This window comes from Alligator sinensis, unplaced genomic scaffold (assembly GCF_000455745.1).
Source record: "Alligator sinensis unplaced genomic scaffold, ASM45574v1 scaffold93_2, whole genome shotgun sequence".
NCBI lineage: Eukaryota > Metazoa > Chordata > Crocodylia > Alligatoridae > Alligator > Alligator sinensis.
The window spans coordinates 3,983,164-3,995,773 of NW_005841854.1; the positions used below are offsets into that span (position 1 = coordinate 3,983,164).

Below are 12,610 nucleotides of genomic sequence, written 5' to 3' on the forward strand. Positions count from 1 at the left end.
TATAAAGAACATCTAGTACTATAGGTCACTAGACTTAATAGTCTACAACATATGTAGGAAAGGCTGATTTTTTTTAAAGAATGCTTCATAGGGAGTCATCCGAGAAAAGAAAGCCAATTAAAAATGCCTTCATTTGTATATTAATCCAATTCTAGTGCCACTATTTCTTAATGAAGAAGTGACCACAACAATTTTAAAGGCAGGGTGTCAAGTTACATAGGCAGACTGTCTATTTGATAGTTAAGAATGCAAGTCAAGCAGTCAAAATGCTATTCCAAAATCCTGATACTTTGTGTTCCTAACATTTAAGCACCTAGATTCATCCTTAGTCATGTAAAAACTCTGTTTTCAAGAGTGCTGAGTATAGACAATTATTGTTCAAATCAGTGGTAATTCAGAAGTGTTCAGCCCCACTCTGAAGTGGGCCAAGTTAGGTGCCTAAATATGGCTTTTATTAGCAAATTTAATTCAAACAAGTTTGAAATGGTAATCTTAGAATTTGTGTCTGACTTTCTTCACCTCTAAATCTGGGGAAATGAGAGCCAGAACAACGGAATGTTAGAAAGCTTATTTCATTAGTATATTCAACAGTTTTGAAATTCTTGGTTAGAAGTGCAATAAAAATGCATAAAACTGTCATTTTAAGTCAAGTTAGCCAAAAATTAAAAGAATCCTTGTTCATAAATATTCGTTACTGGGCCTATTTATTTTACTACTGGTGGTGTCAAATGTAATTGTGAAAGTAAAAATATCAGATAACTTCTGGCTTATATTATGTTCCAACATTTTACCACAAAAATAATTTGAGACACTATAAAATTACTCGCTGTTTTACAGCAGAGTAATGAATGTGTTTATTGGACTAAGAACATATTGCTATCTTAGTCTTGGCCAGCAATCTGTACCTTATTGCCACTTCTGAAGCTTAATACAAATACTTTTATATCAATTATACAGTGTATGGCTAAAAAACAAGATTTGTAAATAGATGAGAAATGAACAGAATGAAACAAACATGTCTTACTTGGCTGCAAAGCCAGAACAGAAGATGGCAGAAAAAAATCAGTATTTTCAATTTCCCCAGAAAATTGTAATCCCATGACCTTCTCTGGGATCCTGTAGTTGAGTGGAACATCTGCTGTATTTCCTGCTGCTCATTCAGCCATCAAAGTCACTCATTGCTTCAATGGATACGTCTGCTTTGTAGGGACAATATTATTCATAGTAGATATTTTCTTGTTCCTTTCCAAGCTCTCCTGAAATTGGAAATCAGGTGCTGGCATAACATATTCACCTCAATTTTTTGTGCCAAATTTTACACTGAGGTTCTACAGAACAGATGATGCACCACACACAGAAGTCAGCCTGTGTAGTCAATGTGTAGTTTTCTTCTTTACATAGCTTGTTCCAGTATACCAGCTCACCTTTCCATAGATAACATTGTAATGACTCCAGGATATAGTATTCTTATTAAGTATTTAGTCAGGAAAGGAAAGGAAAGGAACAACCAACCAAACAAACAAACTTGCATTAGCCTGAATCAGTAAGGGCCCAAACTCTATTTCCTAAATATTTGTCTTTCAAATAGCACTTGTGTTTTTGTCCTTTGGTTTCAGTAGGACTACCCTGCAAGAACAATGGTAACAGAAAAAAGTACCTAGTAAACACTCTAAGATTCAATTCACTGGGTGCATATACACATGCTATGAATGTGATGCAAAAAACTCTGGAGCAGTTCACACTGGATTGAATTGCTCCTGAGCCCAACGTCTACATTGGCTTGAATTGCTGCTGTCCGGGTTCACAAGTGGAGCAAGCCCCCAACTGGCTGGGCTAACCAGGTTCAATTTATGTCCCCAGTCACTGTCTACATGTGCATTTTGGTGCAGTAAAGTACTCATCTGTAAGATAGTACAGCAGTATTAATTAGATTATTATGCTCTAATACAAGCACATGTGTAGACTGTGATGTTTTATTGTGGAGCTAATAAGTTTACTCCACAGAAAATCACGTGTGTAGATACACCCACTGGACATATCTATATGAGACATTTACTACAGTTGCCTAATTAGCTCTTCAGTAAAGTCTCAGCATCTACATATATAGCCCTATTAGGCTACAGCAAACAAATAAACACTGCCCCAGGATAGTACTTGCAAACACAATTACTATTTTATGGCAGTGTTATTTAGTGCACCACAATGCATATGTAGACGCTGATGGGGCTAGCTGATGCAAAAGGTTTCTTCACTGTAGGGGCTGCCTGCCAACTAGCCAGCCCCTCCACAAAATGTTAATCTGGATCAGAGCAGCTCTGGGCTGGCAAGCTGATCCCTCGCCCCCTGCCAGTTGGGGCTGCTTAGACCCAGCTCAATATATTGCGGTCCTGGGCACATGTGTTACCATCAACTTGGAATCTACAGCTTCAAACCTTGTCCTGAAGTAAGCACAGCTCCATGCACAGGACAGCCACATGGCATGGCATCCAGGGTACCACTGACTCTAGACATGCTGAACGTTGTATCACAATCAACAGATGATTATCACAATGGCTGCTCTTGTGCCAGATTGTGGCTAGATCCACCCCTGAGGATGGCTGTGGCACTCTCTAGTGGCTACATTAATCATGCCCCACCTGCTCTGAGTACCAGAGTGAACTTTGGGTATTTCGCTCTTTCCTGCTTATCATTGGGCTGCCCTAGTCTGGGTCAATATCTGCCTTGAGTAAGGCATTGCTCTTTCTGACTAGTCTCAGACACCTCATTCACCTAATTTCTAGATCTACCAAATTCCCTAGTCCTGCCTCGATCCATCAAGCCAGGCCTTAAGCCCACTAACTAGAACTGCCCAGTGCCTTAATAGTACCTTTCATGGCTGTGCAGACCTACCAGCCCTGTAAACTTAAATAACCAACAGCACCTTACCCAGGGCACCCCTTCATGGCCTTCTACTTCCTCTATAGCTATACCTATGCCTCATAGGGATAAGAGAGTCAGCATAAACACTTAACGAAAAATAACTAACCCTGTTAGGTGCATCATCCATAAAGACGATCTTCTCTGAACCCTTCAGTACCGAGGGTACTGAAGGCACTGGCTGACGTCATTGCACAGCCACTGGGGGGAATATTTGAACACTCATGGCACACGGGCCAGGTCCCAGAGGACTGGAAAAGGGCCAATGTGGTCCCCATTTTCAAGAGGGGGAGGAAGGAGGACCCAGGCAACTATAGTCCAGTCAGTCTCGCCTCCAAAAGTCTTTGAAAAAATTATCAAGGCTCACATTTGTGAGAGCCCGGCAAGAAAAATTATGCTGAGGGGAAACCAGCACGGGTTCGTAGCAGGTAGATCATGCCTGACTAATCTAGTCTCTTTTTATGACCAGGTTACAAAACACCTGGACGCAGAAGTAGGGGTTGACGTCGTTTACTTAGACTTCAGGAAGGCCTTCGATACGGTATCCCACCCCATACTGGTGAACAAGTTAAGAGGCTGTGACTTGGATTCATCAGCAACTTGGATGAGGGAGTGAAATGTACTCTGTCCAGGTTTGCGGATGACACAAAACTGTGGGGAGAAGTGGACACACCGGAGGGCAGGGAACAACTACAACCAGACCTGGACAGGTTGGACATATGGGCAGAAAACAACAGAATGCAGTTCAACAAGGAGAAATGCAAAGTGCTGCACCTAGGGAGGAAAAATGTCCAACACACCTACTGCCTAGGAAATGACCTGCTTGGAGGCATGGAAGCAGAAAGGGATCTTGGAGTCCTAGTGGACTCCAAGATGAACATGAGTCGGCAGTGTGACGAAGCCATCAGAAAAGGTAATGGAACTTTATCGTGCATCAGCAGATGCATGATGAACAGAACGAAGGAGGTGATACTTCCCCTCTATTGGGCACTGGTCAGACCGCAGTTGGAATACTGCGTGCAATTTTGAGCGCCGCACTTCAAGAGGGATGGGGATAACCTGGAGAGGGTGCAGAGAAGGGCCACTCGTATGGTTAAGGGCTTGCAGGCCAAGCCCTATGAGGAGAGACTAGGGCACCTGGACCTCTTCCGTCTCCGCAAGAGAAGGTTGAGAGGCGACCTTGTGACTGCCTATAAGTTCATCATGGGGGCACAGAAGGGAATTGGTGAGGCTTTACTCACCAAGGCGCCCCTGGGGGGTTACAAGAAATAATGGCCATGAGCTAGCAGAGAGCAGATTTAGACTAGACATTAGGAAGAACTTCTTCACAGTTAGAGTGGCCAAAGTCTGGAATGGGCTCCCAAGGGAGGTGGTGCTCTCCCCTACCCTGGGGGTCTTCAAGAGGAGAGAGAGGCATTTAGCTGGGGTCATCTAGACCCAGCCCTCTTTCCTGCCTATGCAGGGGGCCGGACTTGATGATCTATTGAGGTCCCTTCCAACCCTAACATCTATGAATCTATGAATCTACTAGCTCCCTCTGGCACCTTATCTCTCTGTGAATAATTAGTTCATCCTACTTTCCAAGGAGCTCTTTGCCCCTCAACACTCAAAGCCAGAATAAGCCCCTAGCCCTAGAGTCAAGCCTATATACCTATTAACTCCACTCCCCTCCAGTCACCTGATCCCTGATTCTCAGAGTCAAACACAGGAGTTTTCCATTAATCAGTCTGCAGGCTTGTCTCTCAGCAGCCTGCCTATCAATAAGCAGGCTCCCAGCCATACAACCTGCTTCTCCTAATCAGGAAGCCTCTGCACTGCCTTGCAGGTAAGACAGCTTCTTTATAAGCTGCCTTCTACAATGTCTTGCAGTTCCTTAGTTCTGCTGCTTGGCCCTACTCTCAGTAGCAGAGGTTACTTATATACCCAATTATCAGTAACCTGTGAATCATTACAGGAATCATCCCTCTTCAATGTCTCCCTTTTCGTAGTAACATAAATCCTTCCCCATTAAGAAGAAAAATGCTTTAACTAAATTATGGACTAAAAAAAATAGCCCACAGTTGCCTATACAAGAAGTTCTCTTAAACCCACCACATCCAAGATTAAAATCTAGACATCCCACTTGCAGAACAGCAATTCAACTTGAGCAAGACTCATTTAACATCCAAGACGCCTGGATGCAAGAGTGGCTCACTTCACTCCTCAATACAGAAATTATCATTTTAAATTCTACCTTTAGACCTGGCTTTGATCTCGCTAGATATCTTTGGGCTTCTCTAAACCAAATCAGAACAGGACATGTCAGATGTAGATTTCTGTTCCTTGAGTGGGGCTGGATTAGCTCTCTAAACTGTGACTGTGGCACCCCTTTTCAAACTTTGAATCACATCACTTCTAAATGCCGTCTCCATGCATTTAACGGAACTCTATTGCATTTGTACAATACTACACCTGAGGTGATCAGCTGGCTTCCAAATTTGGGCATAAAAATACGAATGTTTTTCCTTGCTTTGTGATCATCCCATCATCATATGCTAAAACAAAATTTAAAGAAAAGCAACCTGCTTAACTCTGCTACAGCTGCTCTTTAACTTACTGCCTAGATCTCAACCCTTATTGCCTCTCACTTTTGTCAGCTTGATCCAGGTAAGTAGACTGATGTTTTGAGGCAGTTTTGGGAGCTACTCCTCACCTTTTCCTTCTGGCTATCTACCTCTCACTGCTTGCTCCAGTTAGCTGTCCCTTTCTCTGTTTAAAGGAATAGGGGTTATGATCCATGTTACACCCTCCTTCCACACAAAGGTGCACTCAGGGATGTTGCTTCAGGCCTCCTCCTCCCAGTTACATTCCTGGAAAGCAGACGCCAACCTCCTTGCTTTCAGAGCAACCGGGCCTCCTTTTTAAACTAAAAGAACAACTGCTAAAAGATGTGATAATTGCAGTACAATCTTCCTCTGCCCCTCCCTCTTCATGGAACAGCATACGAGTTAGAACAGATCCCCAAACAGTGAGAGACCAAGATTTGCTTCCCTCCTCTACCTGCAGAGGTTCAAACCCACCTCTTCAACCCTCTAAATAATGGGTAGGACCAACTGATGAAGTCAAGTGGAAGCACCCACTTGACTTTCCTTTTGAAGCTGGACGACTGAGCAAAACTGCCCCTTTCTGAGCACAAAGCTTCTGAACAAGCAAGGCTAAATTACTGTTTATTATTTAAACACAGAAACCACTGAGTTATATTGGACTTGAGATGACTGGAAATCTAAAGTGTGTTTAGAAAATAACCTGGCAAGGAATGTTGTGCATTTGAAAGCTTGTCTAATTCTATCCCAATGATACAGTTGGTCCAATGAACTATATCCCCCTAAGAATCACCTAACATTATTATATATAAAATATTTAATTTGATGTATCCTTTTGATTCAAAGAATTATTACAACTAAAACTGGCTGAAAGGCTTTTTAAAATGAGGACCACATATGTAATTAACCTCAGAATCGGTAATCACTTACATGCATAACAAATTGCATTTACATTTAAGAAGTACAAAATATAACATTTGACTTTGTTCTGTTTGTATGTATAGCTAGTTTGTTAAGAAAATAATGACAAGAACCCACAAAAACATTTGAGCTTTAGAAGAAATCTAAAGAAAAAGCCTATGCGAGTGAACAAAGGTACGGGACTTATTGTGACTGTAGGATCCACCCACACGATCACTAAATGCAATGCCAACAGCTTTCAACGGATTCATCTCAGAGGCAGCTGGGTAGGAGATTATGGAGTCAGCAATAAGCCTTTTGAGTCTAAAATATATTCCCAAGGGTGTTCAGCCATCTGTTAATCAGTTTAGGCATTTTTTACTCCTACTTGTATGCATATGAATTTAATAATTGGGAACAAAACTTTAGAGTCAAAAACCCAAATATTACCCAGTTGGTGGGTAGGTAGCTTTCAAACAATTGGGAAACACCAGCATAAATAATATGAATACTTCTACTGGGAACTGGACTGAAAATACCATATTCTGTTTTCATAGGTCGTTGAGCAACCATCACTTATATCCACTATTGACTGTGCCTGCATTTATTTTAATGACTTCCAGATGAAAAAAAAATACCCTCTCTCTTAGCATAAATCTTTGGAGCTGTTAAGTCTCCTTTACTTCACTCTTTAGTACAGCGACAGATAAACCAGTGATCCAGCTGTGCCTTTACTGTGAAGGAAAAATGAATGAGAATCTATAAAATAGTGCTAAGTAGGGGATGATAGGTATAGTGATATATTATGATAGATCACAGCCATAAATAACTATGGAGGGCTATAAAAATAGATTGCCAGTTTTGCTTATGTTATGAAGAAAGAATGAAATAGTTCTGTGAAAGTGGTGTATTCCTCAGACATTTATTCATTATTTTTTAATAAAATGGAATTTGACTATGTTTCAGCTCAACAAATTGTTTGTACAAGTAGAAGTACTGAAATATCGACACTACAATATATTAAGAATTGGCACATGGAAGTCAATGGGACTTGTCTATAAGTAAACTGAAGAATACAGCAGAATTTGGACTATGTGTTCTAAAAAACTTGCAGAATTCAGAAGATAAAATAACTGTAAGATGGTGACTGTAGTGCAGTGAAGAAATGGTACTCTTGGGGTCACAGGATGGATAGATGCAATTACAACCAAGCCAGCATAATTTACCTCATTTATCTTTGCTGAAGCAAGGAGGGCTGGAGGTATTATAGAGGATTACTCAGAGAGTGAAGAAATGCATTTCTACTGCTCTAATTTACAATCATTTAAGATATGAATATACTTTTTATTTTGTTACTTGGGCCAAGTTTTACCTTCATGTTGCATAAACCCACTACAATAAACAAAGCTGCATATGCACAGCTGAAGGCAGAATTTCGCCTTCAATTTTCTTTCTTTTTTTAATAGATATATAGTTGGACAAGTTACTTCAATGGCTGATTTTTCACACACTATGTTTAGGTAAGAGAAAGAGTACTAGAATGGGACAGAGACCTAGGAACAAATTCCTGGTTCCTTTAATGTCAATGACATAGGGCCTATCGACTTCAATAAAAGCCCTGATTTCAACATTGGGGTCTTTTCTAGGTTCTTCCACTGACCTGTTGCGTACTCTAGGGCTGAGGTCATCAGTTCATTTTCTGTATCTCACCATCTCCATCTATGAAACGGAGTTAAAGCATTTAGCCTCTTAGATGAAGCCTGTTGGTTTATGTAGATAGGAAGTGCTATGTAACAGGTATCGTGACTTCTGTTTAATATCCTATGAAGACACAGGAATTAGATTATTAATCATTTTTATTATTGTTATTAAACTATATGGAAAAACACCATTATGCTCCCAATAAATGCTTTCAGCTTTCCTATGAAATATGATCTTTCATTTCTACTTAGGAGAACTTTTACAATCTTTTCTCCTACGCCTAAAGAAGGGTGCTTGTGCCTGAAAGCTTGCAAATAAAAACTTTTTTTTGCAAAAATCTAGTTGGTCTAATAAAAAATATCACCTCTATCACAAGTCCTGATTCATTATGCTCCCTAAGCATTTTCAGTCCAGCAGAGCAGCTTGCAGTAGTTTGGCTGCTAGCAGTGAGGTTATTTAACTATTTCAGTGTGCTCAGCAAAGAAATTCAATAACAGGAAATGTGCTAATTTAGGCATTTTCTGATTCCCTTTGATCAGCAAAGGAAGATAACTGAAAACAACTCAAAATGGTTTGGAAGTGGAAAAAAAAGTCTTAAGATCAGTATCTTTAGGAATAAATAAAGTTTTCAAATCCAACAGACTAGAGATTTAAAATAGCAGAGTTAAGAGGACTATGGTCATTATGGCTTCCCAACTTTCTTTTCAAAAGATAGGTTTCCTATCTATCTATCCATCCATCTATCTATCTATCTACTGGAATATAAAATCAACTTTTACCATAATTGATATATTGATATTTCAATTAATTTAAATATGATGCTGCAACTAAACCAAACAAAAGTCCCTAAAATACTCTTCAGCATAGCTGGAACAGACATCTCAGTATGGATCCTAGACATAATATCAAGTGGAATCAGCAGGATTTAAGCTTAGTATCTTTGACTATAATTTTCAAACCTACTAGGAAATATGTAGTTCTACTCAGTCAACCACCAGAGGGTAGTATTATATATGGCTGTAAACACAAAACTTCATTAGGAAATAATTAAGATTTAAAATGTACATCAGTGAAATCTGAACTCCTAGAAAATGTGATGCGTTTTCCACATTATAATTCTACCACTTTCTAAATGAAAAATTTATAAAAACTATGACATTCTGGTAATGAACAGATGGAATATGCAGCCACATTTCTTATTCTATATATCCCTTCTTCATTTTCTATCATCCCATGAACACTAAATCTCACCAACCCATCACCATGTTTCCACTTTGGTTTATTCTGAAATAATATATCTTGCTGGAGGAATGAAGAGCAAATGATATTTTTCTTAAGAGACTTCTCTTTAGGCAGCCATCGGCATGCTATTTGCACACCTTCCATGAAAAGTAAACTGAAAGATATGCTATTTTTTAACTATAAAGACATATTTTAAAATATAATAAATGCCAAGATACACAAGAATAAGCCATAGTTCCTTTGTTCTCTGGTAATCAGTTTTAATTGTGTACTAATGTGTTTTACTGCTAGACTGTTGGTTTGTTCACCTGCCCAGGGACCTCCCCAGGTACACTTTACACCTCTGAACTTGCTGTATCCAAACAGGGTAGTTGTCAATGGATAGATACTGGATTTCTCCACACCACCTTACTAGTTTGCAATGCTGAACTAGCACCGAGGAAAGATTCAGCAGTTTGTAACTGTTGTAAAAGTATGGCTATTAACAAAGTAAAACAAAACTTGCTTCCAGAATAATAAAAATTCTCCAGTGGGTTAACAGATCAACCCAAATCAAGCCATTTAGAAACATATATTGAGCTAAAAATATTGCCGAGTTTTTCAAAATATCAGTTGCTGTCTCATTTTCAAAAGGCATTGCAATAACATCTGTTCTGTGCTGAAATAATACCAAAATGCTTATTATAGTGGGGCCAGCATTTCATGATATAAACTTAGAATTGCAAAATAGCTTCTCTTTGGAGAATTTTAGGGTGAAAAATATAAGAGATCTATTTTCAACCTTAACTTGTAAACAAATACTACTTCTCCATAATTACACCTCCTTGATTGCATTCCTTTTGTAGCATATGTAATAAACAGGGATCTGGGTTTTCCATTTCCCACAGGAAAAAAAAAAAACATGGATTTTCTCTTTTACACAAGAAAAACATTGATTTTTCATTTTAACAGAGAAACACATGGATTTTTCTCTTTTGCAAAATGCTCTCTGTGGGCTGGCAGAGTTCCAGCTAGCAAGGGGCTGGCATTCCAGCTAGCAAACTGCCCTCCCCCCACTCCACAGTGGGGGGAGGGCAGTCAGGTAAGGGGTGCCAAGTTCATACACTTGCACATGGCTACCAGGCAGCCTGGAAAGCAGCTCCCACGGATAAGTCTGGTGGGTTGTGGGGGAGTGAGGCCCCCATAGGGAGGAAAGGAGGGAGGGAGTTGGGCAGGGCAGGGCAGGGCTGGGGCTGCTGCCCAGCCAAGCAGTGCATGTGGCTTGAAGCCCAGGGCTGCAATGCATGGCCATAGCGCCCCATCAGGGAGTGGTATGGGGCTGAATGCTATGGGGCTGCAGGCATCTCATGGGGGGGGGGATGGAGCCAGGTCCCACCACTGCATGCACTCCCAGGGGCAGAGGGGGCACATGACCCCCAGATTTGTGCATGGGGTGTGAAAGGTGGACACTGCTGGGTATCCTGGACACTGACCACCTATAAGAAATCTAAGCGGCGGAGACCTGTTAGGCCTCCTCAGACAGCCAGGGCTTTTCGTGTGTTATCTCTTTTAGGGGTAGATTTTGGGGTCAGAGATATACATAGAGCTACAGCCTGTTCTCATATACCCTATAAATACATCAAGGCTCCAATAAAGTTCAAAAGTATATTATAAACTCACAATCACAAAAATCCAAGATTAACAGTAGGAAACGTACATAACATCAAGCATGAACTATATACAATGGTTAACCACCATACACCCTAAACAGACCTGCCAGGGGCAGTGAAGGTCCTTCAGAGGCTCACTGAGCTGGAGTCATAGTCAGGCCCTCAGTCTTTTCCCTGAGGTGGGTACTCAGACCGAGAGGGAGGGAATGGTGCTAATTACCAGTCCAAAGGTGATCATTACCAACAGCAGGCGGGCAGGTGTGGGGGGAGGCGGGGGTGCAGAGTTGTGTCCCTCACAGCTGCAAGGCAGGCAGGGAGCACTTCACCAGAGCAATGCGGGACTTGCAGCAGCAAGGAGCTTTCCTGCTGGGTCCCACCTGCCTGGCCGCAGAGACCCCAGGTGAGGGCAGCAGGGTGGGGAGCCCATGCCAAGAGTGGGTATCCCACCCCTGTCCCCATCCTGCACACAGATCTGGGGTGCACTGGTCCCCCTCCCCCTTGGGAATGCACGCAGCAGCAGAGAGCTGGCCCCCTTCTGCTTGAGCCCTCAGTGGACAGCTTCCACCTGCTCCCCGTACAGGTCCTGCTCCAGCCATGCCACCCATAGGGGTGGGGGAGCTGGGCTCCCCACTTGGGCAGCAGCAGCGTCCCATGGGTGGCAGCTGGGGCTTGTGTGCTGCTGCGGGGGCAGGAGACTGTGGACCCAAGTCCCTGGCCCCATAGCCCTGGGAGTGAAGGGCCTGGACCCAAGTTCTAGTGAGCTAAGGGGGCAGGGGAAGCTGTGATTTTTCATGATAAAAAACTCCAAATCAGATAACAAAATTTATAGGTACTTAGAATTTATTTTACTATAGTGAATGAGGCACTGGTAGGCTTCCAAATTGATTTAAAATTGTAAATATATTGATAAAGCATTGTGTTCAATTGATACGTATGTATATATAGTGGCATTTCATTTTAATTGTGGATTTGTGGGGGTTATCAGAGAATTTGTGATTTTTCTTTTTTTATCAGGGAAAACCAGGATCCCTGATTATAAGTAACTCATATGATAGCAAATGAGAAAACATTCCATATAAATTGATTCAACTAAAGAAATATACTTATTGCATGTATCAATGTTTTCTCCTAGTTCCATTTTGCCACTGGAAACAGAAAAAGGAAAGTGGAAGTAACTAAAATGAGGATGGAAGGGAAAAAAAGAGACAAAATTCCAAATGCAACAACAAAAACTATTTGTTTATCCCAAACTTCCTTAAGTAGCTCTAGTTTTCTATACAGTTATCATTTTATGATAAAAAATTATTGAAGATTGCAGTGTTGAATGTCTGGTGTTAACCTGGATAGACCATTCTCCTCAAGAGATTTGGTTCAGTTTTCTTGTGTAATAGAGACACAAAAATAAACACATAGGCCACATGCAGATGTGCAGGCACATGAGGTTTGTGGTGTGGCAAATGCCACAAACCACACATATTGCAGGTTTAACTGTGCCCTGTACTGCTAATTTACAGTGCTGGGGCAAAATTTGCTAATGGAATTTCTCAGTAATGGGTTAAAATATTAACATAATTTGATGGTGGTGCAGATCCAGGGAGGCACAATGGTTCAGTCATACCC

General features: G+C 41.2%; 1 long non-coding RNA gene across 1 annotated transcript; it reads right to left on the reverse strand.

Moving 5' to 3' along the window:
• Positions 1-1,114: 1,114 nt before the first annotated feature.
• Positions 1,115-11,167, reverse strand: LOC102376995. The gene is made up of 3 exons (XR_322953.1): positions 11,094-11,167; positions 8,059-8,219; positions 1,115-1,256 (listed from the first exon to the last, which is right to left on the reverse strand). It is a non-coding gene; the product is annotated as an uncharacterized LOC102376995 (long non-coding RNA).
• Positions 11,168-12,610: the final 1,443 nt, after the last annotated feature.